We start from the raw sequence: 13,691 nt of genomic DNA, 5'->3' as shown, positions 1-13,691 counted from the left end.
CTGGTTCCTTTTTGTTTAATAGCTCTTCCCTCAATTTATCTCTCTCCTCTAAAATTTTGCTATAAGCATCAAGAAGAAACCAGGCGGAACTTTTAGCACTTTTCTTGGAAATCTTCTTAGCTGTATAATCAAATTCATCACTTACTTCATATATGTCTCATTGTGATGATTCATTTGTATGTTTCTGCTTTTAATGCATTTGTAGCAATTAAAAGATTTAGATATAGTATATTTGTAATTTTAGCAAAATATATATAATATATATTTAAGAGAATTCAATATATTTATAAATTAATGTTTAAATGTTTGGAAAATGTTATAATTGCTAAATTCATGTTATTATTTTTTAGTTGTTGGAGTGCTTGAATTTTTAGAAGAATACTATTTAAAATCAAGCATCAAACGGGTTACAAATAGCAGTGATTGTGTCTCTCTACCTACAGTGGCCCTTCAGACATAGAAGAATTTACCAAATGTAGGCATTCCGGAAAGATTCATGGGGGAGATATTGAAAGCAGCAGAATTAAGGAGACAAGAGCCAGGACTGGGTATCGGTTGCTACTTGGCTGAAGAGACTGGATGGCAGCCCTGCAATGCTGCTGTCCTGACTCCCTCTAGTGGTTAAGACTGCAAAGCCTGCCTTTCCTGAGCACAAAGAGAAAAATACTGTTGCTAGGTCATCTCTCTCCAGAAAGTTTGATTTGCTTAGTGAGACGAAGAAACAAAAAGTTCAGAAAATTTTCCTCCAACATTCTTATGAGCTATTTATCTAATCTTTGCCCAAACACTTCCCACATCACTAAGCACCGCAATACTGAACATCTTTAGTAATTACAACTGTGTCCTTCTTCTCAGCTGACACTTTACCCCTGTGACCTGTACTCATTAGCCCCACGTTTGCCCTCTGGGGTTGCACAGCACAATTCTAATCTCATTTCCACCTGACAGCACTTCAAATATTTGAAAACAGCTTCTTGACCCCCCCCCCCCCCGCCGAAGCTTGGTCTCTCCAGGCCAACATACGTTCCTTCAACTGTTCCTTCTTTGATTCTTTTCCAGATTCTAGTCTCTGTCTCAGTTGCTCCCCTGTGGAGACGATGGTTTGTCAGCAGCCCCTGAAGACACACTGAATGCCGAGACCTGTACCCGGCACCTGAGATATGGCCCAACTGTCCCACAGTGCGGTGGGGCTGATACCACCCTCCTGCCAGACACTCTACCCCTATGAGCCCGAGCTCTTTCATGCAGCCTTGTCAAATGATGGCCAAGATTTCTCCTGTCTGGATATTTCCCACATGAGGCAACTTCACACTTGCCTTACTTTACTCTCTTTGCAGCCCTGAAACATTTTCTCTTCTTGAGCAAAACTCAATAGTTTTCCAAATAATAATGTATGCAAACAACTGCAGGCAGATGACCAGGTCTTCATGAACGTGGCCTGCCACTGATCAGAGAGCTCAAAAAAACCCCTCAAGAATGACCTACCCTCTGTGAGACTGAAGCTGGGTAACTTGGGAACGGGTCTCTGATCTTCAGGTTAGGGACACCTGACTAGCCTAAATCTCTTCTGCTGTAGTTTAAACTCATTTCTTCTAATTTTGCCCTCAGTGGACATGGAGAAAAAAGACTTGATGTCAATCATGTAACAGTCCTTTGTAGTTTGAAGACTGATATTCAGTCTACTCACACCTCTCTTCTCTGAACTAATGCAGACTTTTCCCCGAAGGGCTATTTTTCAAAACCTTCCATCATTTACTTTGTCTCCCTTGGCTCCTTTCCAATTTCTCCATAACATCCTCCACTTATGGGCCCCAAGACTTAACAGTATGTTTTAGTGACTGATATTGGCTACAGATTAAGAATTATATCTGTGAAAATATTTCCATTATAATATAGCTCATTGTTACAAAGATTTATATACATAAGAAGTCCCTGATGTACAGCAGGTTATGTTTCAAAACTTTCTTTGTAGATCAGTTATTTGATATTTGGGTACATTTTTGCATAGAAACAATATTATACCTGGTACTTGGGATCCCCGCCCAGCCAACAAGAGCCAATTCAATCCATGGAGCAATAATGATATCAAGTTGAATTTAGAGAATAAAAATTCTCTAATGTTGAGATAATAGATGCAGGAAGATAGAATGGGAATTTCTTCCTCCAGGTTCTCAGAGAGGCTGTCCATAGGAAACAGTATGAAATGGGTGACTCCTAACTTTGGGTATCTTCTCTCATTCTTTTCTGGCCCTCTCCCACCTCTTTGGGTCCTAGTTCCCAATATCCTAGAGTTGTCTGAAATCTCCTAGGGTGCTGCCTCACGCAGATCTCCCACATTCCCCAGTTTTTCATGCTTCAGCACATCTTAGCTCCTCTCTTCCATGATCCGAACATCCATCCCCTAGTGAAGCTAAGTTCAGGTGAGTGTTAGGATGACAGGCGTGTCATTGAACCAATTGCCACGAACAAATTTTCAGCAGTGCTTCTGTTTTTAAATGGGTGTCTTAGTTATTCAAAAGATTCTCATCTGTGTAATTTCAGGCAGTGCCACAAAATGAAAAAATACAGATTACATGAGGGAAGATTTGGGGGAATATGGAAGACGTCATAGAGGGGCTTATTTTGCTGCTTGAGAATCTATCCCAAATGGTACCTACTTTCCACAGATTTCTTCCTTCCTCCATTTCTGAATCACAGATTATATGCTCCAGATTGCCTTTCAGCAGTTCCAGGGCTTTAAAAATTGTTTTTATTTTGAGAAATTGCTGAATGAAAGCAGCCAGAGACTCCCGCCCCCCAACAAAAGTACATACAGTAGAATTACATTTATATAAAATTTTAGAAAAAGCAAACTAATGTATAGTGATAGAAAGCAAATTAGTGGTTTTCCCAAGGTCAGGGGAAGAGGAAGAAATAAATTATCAAGGGGCCTGAGGAAACTATTGTGGGTGATAGAAATGTTTATTGTCTCAATGATTGTGGTAAAGGTTTCATGGATATATATACATCTGTCAAAACTCATCATGTTGTACACTTTAAATATGTGCAATTTATTGTACAATTATACCTCAATAAAGTTGTAAAAAGAGAAGTGCAAAAAGACTAATTGATATTTATTAACAATTTATCATATTTGCCTCAATCATTGTTTACATAAAATAAACAGATAAAAATGAAATCCCCAGCCATAGTTCTATTTCTTTACCTCCACCCCCAGAAGCAACTATCATGAATTTAGTGTGTATCCCAATCAGTCCACTGGTAATAATTTTACATGCTTGAGGATATATTCTTAAACAATATAGAATACTATTTATGCGTGTTTTAAAAAATTTATATAAATGACATGTATATTTTATTCCACTAATTTCCTTTTTCTTACATTATGTAATGTGTTGATATTATGTAGAGATGTTTTTTATATGGATATATTACATTACATATATAATAAGGCATAATCCATCCCTTCTAATGGCTGTTATAACAATTCATATCATAATATAATGTGGATATACTATATTTTACTTACCCATTCTCCCCATGATAGGCATTTCACTTGTTTCCAATTTTTCATAATTGTGTGCAATATTGCAATAAACTCTGAGGTTTTCAAAAGAAATCTAATGGCATTGGCCATATGAGTTACCAGGTAAGTGCACAGATAGGTCTTCTATGAGTCAGCTGTTGGCAAAGTGGAATGTCCTGTTTCAAGGATCTATGGACTGCACAAAAATAGCCAAAATCAAATACGGCCCAATCTCCAAATCCCACAACAACAAAGCAGCTCTGTTATGAATCCTGCAGAGCTGGAGATGATTCAGAGGGCAAGTCCAGTGGCCCACAGAGTCTAAATCTGACTTGGATACACTAGAGATCCAAAGCAGATGATCTGCCATGAGGCAGGTGGGACAGATGCCTTTAGCAACAGGCTCCAAGCAACTCATCTCTATCCATTGCTGTTTAAAGCCTAATTTGAGTTCTTGAGGATTATTAATGTTCTATGAGCATCATAAAATGTATATTTACTGCTTCTAAGTTACTGTTTGATATATATGTATTTATAGCATTATTCAAATTCTTCTGTTATGCTTAATTTTTACTTTCTTGATTTGGTAAAGGCTCAATGTAGCATGATAAAGCAACCCATTGCTATTGTGTTTCTAACAATTTTTCCAACAACAAGCATATATAGATTCGCAAATGTTATGTCTTCCTGGTGAATTTTACCTTTCATATTGTAAAATTATATCTCAAAAGTGTGGAAGAGGAAACTTCCAGCAATATAGTGAACTAAGATGGTGCAGAAGAGTTCTACTTCACCTTCTATTACAGAGAAATGCTGGGGGGAAAGTTATATGTACCTGACAGAGAGAAAGGGAAATCCCCAGATTCCAGAAACAAAGAGGGAACTCAGAGGCTGAACAATAAGTAGGGGCTAATGCCACTGTAGCCTCTGCAGGGTTTGGACAGACTATAAGCCCTAGGGGTGCCTAGGATTTCAACACCCTTCTGGGCCAATAAGATGTTGTGTCTGGTGTGAACAAGGAAGGTACCTGGAATCGAACACTCTGCAAAACTGAGTTCCTGAGGGCTGAACTGTTGGCAAAACCAGGATCAAATCTCCTGTGTCCTCAGGCTATAAGTGAAAAGAAAAAGAAAATAAGGTCATACACAAAAACTTGAAACCAAGCCTGAGCCATCCATTGACATGAGCTCTGAATTTTCACTGTGAGACAGAAATACCAATCTGGGAAGAAATATTAAAGCTGGTTGAGAGCTGGGGATACCTGCAGGACTCCCACAGAAGCAAACTTGAAGGCACAGTGAAGGGACAGTCCGACAACCCAAGGCATCCAGATCTTCACCAGGTGGAAAAATCCCTGCTGAAAATAAGCTCATAATAAAAATTACAACCACATGAGGAAACCATCTTGAGGGTCAGATCACAACATCAACAGAGAAATTAATGCCCCAAGAAGTAGAGAAATAGATCAATCTATAGATTACTATAAATATGTTTTAAATGATTTACAAGAAAGAAAAAAAGAAAAGAAAAATAGGGAAGCATGTAAAAAGTAAACGCAGATCTAGAAAAGGGCCAAATATTTCTTTTATAAATGAGACTTACAGCCACTGAAACTCAAAACTAAATAAATGTATTTAATAGCAAGATAAAAAAACAAGCAACTGGAACTAAGGAAATGACTCAGAATGTAGCAAAGACAAAAAGGGGAAAAAGATGAATGAGAGTTTAAGAATCACAAAGGACAGAATCACAAAAGACAGAAAGGCTATTTAATAGGAGTTACAGAAGGGGTGAACAGAAAATGGGAAAGAAATAATATGTGATGCGAAAATGGTTGGGAATCTTTTCAGAATCGATGACACAAGGATTCTTAGATTGACAAGTACACTGTATTGATATCTACTGCTGTGTAATAAACCATCCCAGAATTCAGTGGTTTAAAACCACCACTATTCATTTAAAACTCACAGTTCTGTGGGTGAACAACTTGGGCTCAGATGAGCTGAGAGGTTCCTGGTCTTGGAGGGTTTACTCAGGCACTTGTGGCCAGTGGGCAGATGTGGTCAGTGGGCAATGGCTGGCTTATATTAGCCAACTGCAACTACCATGCCACGGGCAAGTCAGCCTCACAGTGGCCAAAGGCCTCTGTGCTCTGATTTAATGTTTTGCAGTTGAGTTTTCAAATGTGCTGCTGTGTAGCATTTTCTGCCCTTTCACACAGATTGTGACAGATGTTGACTTACTGGGAACAACTTGATTCCAAGAGGGAAGTTGGAGTCATTTTAATTAATGGCTTGACATTTCTTTGCTGCTGTTGCAAAATCTTGGGGTAACTAATTTTTAGTTTTACCTATAAACCTTTCACCCTCCAAATTTGGCCCAAAAGTATCTAAAGAAAAAAACAAATTGCTTTGTTCGGTGTTAAAATCTGTGCTGCTAGGACTGTAGTACTAGACTTTTTTTTCTTGAAATTATGGTTAATGTTTAAAAGAACAAGAATTATCCCTATCTTTACACAGTGTTTTAGATTGATGGAGGGGCAAAGTAGGAAAGGTGGGTCTGGATCATGGGAAATAAAAGCAGATAGAAAGAAATAGAAAATATCGATCAACTAAAAGAAGAAAACGAAAAGATCTTCCTATTTGGGCCTTTCTATGAACCATGAATCCCTCTCAGCCAAGAAGTCAAACCTAGAAAATCATTTGTTCTTCTTAAATAAATGCTACGCTGGAGGGCTGGCCACTTAGCTCAGTTGGTTAGAGTGCAGTGCTCATAACACCAAGGTCAAGGGTTCAGATACCCATACCTGCCAAAACAAACAAACAAACAAACAGAAAGATTCTACACTAGAGTCTTTGACAAATAAACTGATAAAAAATAAGGAAATTTTGTTAATAATCACAATAGATTTCAGAATAAGAGCAGTCCATTTACCTCTGTTCTGGAAATACTTTGCTCTGAAAAGGGCTTTCAGGCAAATAATCCTCACACAATTGTTCTATTCAAAATATACAAGCTACTGAGGATTAAAAAAAAAAAAAAAAACCTGAGGGGCAAGAAAGAAAAATGTCACTTGCCCTAGGAAACTCCTAACTTGATGCATTTAGGACCTGAAATCAGGGCCACAGTGAAGGGTTAGGGAAGGGTGGTGCTGTGGGTTGAATGTCCCCTCAAAACATAACCCCCACTGTGACAGTGTTAAGAGGGTGAGAAATCCTGTTATGGCAATGAAAGGTGGAGCCTTGAAGAAGAGGTGGTTGTGATGACCATGACCTGGTAAATGGATTAATAAGTTGATGGTTTAATAGTGGTAATGGGTGTGGTTCTGAGGGCTTTAAAAGGAGAGCACATGAGGAGGCAAGCCTCTCTCTCTTGTTTCCTCTTGCCTTGTGATCCTGCACCTGCCGGCTGCCCTGCCATTTTCTACCATGAGTAGAAGCAGCCTGAGGCCAGTGTCAGACGCAGCTATCTCAGAATTGTAAGCCAAATAAACCTCTGTTCTTTAAAATTGCCCAGTCTCAGGTAGTCTGTTATAACAACACAAAAATAAATGAATACAGGTGGGGACAAGAAACCATTGAGGTAGCCTCAGGATGATAGGAGGCTGAAGAGATGGCACCCCTTGGCTCCAAATTTCCAAGGATGAATGTATTTCAAATATTCAGTTTCCTTGTCTTCATAAATGCCCTTGGACTTGTCACACCAGATATTCACATGTATGGTTTTAAAGATTTTGTCACTATCAACATGGGAAGCTGAAAGGAGTAGGGAAGTAGGAGTCTTTCCTGTACCTGGGTAACCCCCCTCATTTTTAATAACTTCTGGGGTGGGAAGCATGTCTGTTCCTTTGCTTTGGTCAGTTTGTAGATGTGGTGTCCTTCTTTGCCTTCTCAGATGCTGACATCTCCCTTAACTCTGCTGATGACCAACCTCCAGTCATACCATCACCTACACCACAGCCTATTTTACTCCTGCACAAAATGTGAGGGTAAGGTAGAGCTCACAGCTAGAGCAAAACTGTGATTTTAAACTTCCAGGAAGGAGGCCCTTTCTGCAGGGTATACAAGGGCCATTTGCTGACACTGGACTGTGACCACTGGTGCTCCTTACTTCATGTGAAGACACCGAGAACCAGGAAGCAGTCTTGCCTTGAGCAGTGGCATCAAAGCAGACCTGATAGGGCCACTAGCAAAACTTGGACAGAAATTCCAATAAGCTGCTTCCACCTTGACTCTGCCTTGGACAGCCTATCAATGCCAGAGCATCTCATACCTGTTTCTTCTTCCATATCTGACTGAGTCCACCCTCAACCCAATTGCAGTTCCCATCCCATTTCTGAACATGCCATTTGGAAATGTGCTCTTTCCTAGCTCGATCATGCTTTTTGCTCTTGACATTCATCCAGCTGCATCCGTGTACCCCTCTACCCCACCCCACCCCCATGGGTTCTCCCAGCCCTCCTAAGCCAGGCTCTCTTGGGGTAATCTGCATGAGCTAATTATGAATTAGGCATTTACTCTTGTAACATGCAAATAACCTGGGGAAGTCTTTCAGTTTAAGATGATGGAGGAAAGACGTTTCTTCCCCTTTACACTCTCAGCAACAAGCAAGATGAGAAACAGAAACACCCACGCAGCACTGATAAAACCAAGAGAACCTTCTGTTCTCAAAGCACAATATATGAACACGGAAAGTAACTGGAGGTTTCTTTCCCTAGCAGAGTAGAGAAAAGTGAAACTTAAAAACCTGCAGAGAATGAAATCACCAGGAAACAAAGTGATTTTTCCCTGCATAACCTCTGAAAAGCTCAGGCTCTGAGACTAGTTAGAGTGAGGAAAGTGATAGAAATAGGGAGATATGTCCAAAATCTACTCAATGAGCATTAAGTTCTCACCCACAACCCAAATAAAGTGATACAAAGAGGTTGTATGTGGGAAATAAATGAACCAGAAAGTTTCTAGAATATGTGGGAGCTAGATTTCAGAGTAAAAATATTGAATGATGCAAACATCCTCCTCATTTCAGCTGCAAAAATGCCAGCAGCTAGGCTCTTACCTATAAGGAGAAGACTGGAAGATTCTTCTCTCCAGACCTCAACGGTCCCAGAGAGACGTCCAACAGATGATGACTTCTGAATCTCCCCCACTGAAAAATCCAGCTTACTACCATTGTAGTCAAGGGGGTGATCAGCCCCTCAGATTTTACATTTAGCCAGTTAGTGCCTCACTCTCAAAATAAGAACAGATAATCAAGAATTGACGGTAGACATTTGAAAAAAAGTTTCCTGCACAAAAAACAAAGACAAAAGCCAAACAAAGCAAAAAGAAACAAAAAAAGTTTACTAAGAGGAAGTAGAGACAATGTAAGGAATAAACAGTTCAAAGACAAAACTAGAAATAAAATCCTGAAATATGTAAGAAGAGAAAGTGCATTTATGAAATAAAAACAGGATGCTCTAGAAAAAAAAGTAACTAGAAAATAAAAAGAGCTCTTGGAAATTAAGAATAAGAGAACAGAAATTCTAAAAGTTGCTAGAAAAGTTGAGGAAATCTCCTAGAAAGTAGAACTCAAAACACAAACACATGGACAATAGAAAAGGTAAGAAAAGTAGAAGTTTGATCCTGGGGGGTTCAACTAATACGAGTTCCAGGAAAAAAAAGTGGAGGGAAGGTTTTAAAAGAAGAAATAAAATTTCCTGTAACTGTAAGTCTTGAGTCCCTCAATTGAAAGGGTCTCTTAAGTGCCGAGCACAATGAATGAAACCCATTTTAAGTCAAATTATATCAATTAACTATTTACCAAAAAATGCTGTGGGATCCATGTCATTTTGGATCCTCTGAGATGTCAAGATGAGATTGGTTGTGTGAGAGATGTATTGGGGAAATGCCTGTGAAGGATAAAGGACTAGAGAGCAGAAGTAGGTGAGGACAACCTACCTTCACACGATGCAGGTCTGATACCTGTGAGAAGAGAGCCTTGAGCAGGAAAAGCTTCAGACACAGCACAGCTCTAAGAAAGTCTCAGCCAGAGCAAAGGAGGTCTGTGCAGCAAAGGTTGCTTGTCAGAGGAGCCCCTGTCAGGTAGGCACGGCCTGGCTCTGTTCCACCTTAGTCACTGGCTGGGAGCAGCCTAAGGGAAGTACGTCCTCTTAGTTCACCTGGCGGGAGATCCAAAGGTGTGAAGCTGGAGCTGTCGGTCAGCTATGCTTCCCCTGGCAGGTTATCTTAAAGGCACATCTGAACAGTGCCACAGTCCATTTCTTGCCCCGCACAGATCCAATTCTCCCTGGTTCCTGTGGGCTTCTCTTCCTGAGGAGTAACTTAGAAGAGGGGAATCAGTGGAGGAACTATAGCCCTGGTGCTGCCATTTGTCTTGAGGTCATAACAAATATTCATCCTCTCCCACCTACACAATCCAATCTAAATTCTCCTCTCTCTCAGCTCTCAATTCTGCAGCTCTTGGAGGCTTACCTGGTTGTGTGACCCAAACCTTCATTCCAGAGAGGTCTTAGCTGTTGGTAATCACACGCTTTTCAGGCAGGATTTGTTGCCCGTGTCTATTCACAGATTGGGCAAGAGTATAGAGAGAGGTGCCCAGGACGGTCACCTGGAACTCACACACGTTCCTCCCTGCCCATTGTGTACAAGCATCCCCACAGTCTCCTGTTGATGAAGGTCAATTATCGCTACCGAGATGAGGACTCCTCTTTTCTCCTGCTCGTCTTTGTATATAAAAAGTCCAAAATATCCTGGTGGTAGCCATAGCACGTAGTTCAGTGAGAACTTTGCTGTGTCTCCTGTCAAAAGGACACCTCATTGGGGGACCAGGACCTCTAATCCCACAGAGCCCAGAATTGTGGAGACAAGAAGCACAAAGTTCCCCAGCAGGTCATTGGGAGTGATAAGTGGGGTCACTCCTGCTTTTGCCCCTTGATTCTCAGACCCATGTATCCTTCCTATTGATGACGCAGCACTATATAGAGGACCCTAATTTAAAGTATGTAGTGCATGCTGAAGGATGGGGCTCTGTCCTTTCACAGTATTGTCTCCCAGCTGGAGCTTGGCTGTGCCTTAGTGAGCATCCCAATGCTTTATAAGGCTGGCTCCTTCTAGATGATGCAGTATGTGATATGACCAATGGATCCATGGTCATGGGCCTATTCCTATGCCTTATTTGCTATGGAGTAGATCCCCTGGCCAATAGCATGTTGTGTGTGATTCCATGACTATAGAGCAGGCATGCATGAGCCCCAGGTAGTGGTGCTTGCTGAAACTCTGTGGGTTGGAAAGACAGATCCTATAGACAGAACAGGATCTAACCCTGAGAGAATGAACTGCTGAAACTTGCAGGACAGAAGGGACCCAATACAGTTGGCTTGCCACTAAATAGCCAGTTGGAGATGCAAACATTTTATTTTCCAACTCAGCAAGTCCCAGATTTCCTGGGCTCTCTCTATTCCACCTGCATTGTCCTTGAAAACTGGCTAGTTCTTTTTTGAACTCATCTCTTTCTTATAGTACCTATTATATGCAGCCTAATACTAGCTCACACTTTCATTATTTTGTCTGAAGATTTCTCAGCACAAATCCAAATATTTTTAGGTACATAAACTTCCAAGTTACCAAAGGTGACAGTTTTATAAAATATTTCATCCCTACATAACACAGATCACCATTTTCTTTCCAGCCTCCTATAGCAGTTTTCTTGTGCCCACCAGCCAGTCCCCAAACCAATGCCACTTAATTTTGTTTCTCTTATATCCCACTATTGATAACAATTTCTAATACCAATTAGGTACCAATTTCTGATACCAAAAGCTATTGCCACAAAATGCTAGATAACAAACATCCAAAAATTCAGTGGCTTAAAACTGACAGTAATTTGTCATTATTGATCTGTGACTCACCTGAGTGTTGGCAAATCCAGGCTGGGCCCACGGGGCAGCTTTGCTGATTCAGATTGAACATGGGTAGGTAGGACTGACTGGCTTTGTTCCATGTGTTTATTAATCCTCCTCCTAGAACCAGTGGGCTAGCCATCAGCATGCTCTGCTGATTCTGAAGGCATAAGCATAACAGAACAAGCCCAACCACACAAGTGTTTTTCAAGCCTCTGCTTGCATATCTGTTAATATTCCATTTGACAAAGTAAGTCACATGGTCAAGCCTAGAATCTAGGGTCAGGAAAGTTGCTCCACCCACATCAGTAGGGCAGGGGTGAGAGAGTGGGGGAGAAGAGTACAGTCATGCATTGCTTTACAATGGGCTCTGTTCTGAGAAATGCATCCTTAGGTGATTTCATCATTGTGCAAACATCATAGAGTGTACTTACACAAACCTAGATGGCATAGCCTGCTCCAAACCTAGACTATATGGTACAGCCTATTGCACCGACCACCAACCACTGACGACTGTCATATATGCAGTCTGTTGTTGACCAAAACATGGTTATGTGGTGCATGACTATTTCTGAATAATAACCTAGTCTATCCATAAATTTTTGTGGAATCTTAGATCATCTCCAAAGAGGAAAAGGTATCAATTACAAAGGATTGGGAATGAAAATGGCAGAGCTTCTCAAGAGCAATGTCAGAAGCTAGAAGACAATGAAATGCCTTCCAAATTCTGAGTGAAAAGGGCTGGCCCGTGGCTCACTCAGGAGAGTGTGGTGCTGATAACACCAAGGACCCGGGTTTGGATCCCATATAGGGATGGCCGGTTGCTCACTGGGTGAGCGTGGTGCTGACAAATTCTGAGTGAAATGGTTTTAAACCTAGAATTCTATATCTAACTTATCAATCAATTGTAAGGAAGAATAAACACATTCAAAGACTTGAAGAATGTCAGTTAATTTATCTCTCATATACCTTTCCTTGGGAAGCTACTGGAGAAAAAAATCCACCAAAAAGAGGCACTAAATGAAGAAAGAAGAACATAGAAAATAGGAAAGAAGGAAGTAAGAAATCCAACATAGGAGAGTGAAATTTCCAGCATGATAGCATAGGGAAGTTCCATATCGTTACACAGAGAGCACCAAAACCATTCTGGTGCAGAGAGATGGAGGGCTCCATGGGTCATTGAAGTGTGGGGAATTGATTTGTGTGAAAAATATATATAAAATGCTATTGTAGAGAGTGGGAAAACTCAATATAGGTACAATGAAAAACTAAGAAAGAAAAAAAGTAATACAATTATTAACTCCAGGAAAGTGAAAAAGATGTATATGAAAGGAAATATAATTATAGTCCATTATTTTGTTCAGCTATAAACAATATTTCATATACTAATAATCATAAAAATTGTCCTATAACTATATTGAGAGAAGGGGAATACTAACATGAAATCCTTATCTACCATAATAGAAAGACAAGGCTGATAAATCAGGAGAAAGCAATACAACACATATTATTTAGCAACATGCAAGAAACACATTGACTATGGAAAGTGGAATTAGAAAACATGAGGGGTGAGACATGGGATTGCAATTTTTTGTTGCAAGTCTTCACCAACATTTGACTCTTTTGTAAAAATATGTGCATATATTACTCTGATAAAACTTTTTAAGGCCTAGGGAAGGGTAATAAAGTAAGCCTGTACAATACTTTGGTGAGAGCAAGTTTCGTTCATTTTATTATTTATTGAATAAACATGTATTCTTGGTTCTAGGCATCAAAATAATGATCAATACTTCGCAATGTTCAGTGATGGCAGAACATATTTGCATATATTTAGTCTTATGATTTAATTCTCACAAGTCTGCGAGTTTGATACAGATGTAAATTTACCATGATGCTAATGAATCTTAAGATTCAGGACCCCTCACTGAATGGACTCCTTCCTAACTCCAGGAAGAGGCCCTGGCAATATGTTCACACAATCATATATTTTTGTCAATTACAGAGAAAATGGCCTTTTGTTAAGAACACTTCACTTCTAATGCATCATATTTACCCTTATGTAGCCATGGGCATTACTACTAAATAAATATACTTGTTTTTTTTCACTTTTTTCACCTTATTATTCCTTTCTTCCTTCCTTCCTTCCTTCCTTCCTTCCTTCCTTCCTTCCTTCCTTCCTTCCTTCCTTCCTTCCTTCCTTCCTTCCTTCCTTCCTTCCTTCCTTCCTTCCTTTTATTTTTGGCAACAAAACAAGTCTTAATACATTTT

This window comes from Cynocephalus volans, chromosome 2 (assembly GCF_027409185.1).
Source record: "Cynocephalus volans isolate mCynVol1 chromosome 2, mCynVol1.pri, whole genome shotgun sequence".
NCBI lineage: Eukaryota > Metazoa > Chordata > Mammalia > Dermoptera > Cynocephalidae > Cynocephalus > Cynocephalus volans.
The sequence above is the reverse complement of the archived record's forward strand: the minus strand, read 5'-3'. Positions refer to the sequence as shown.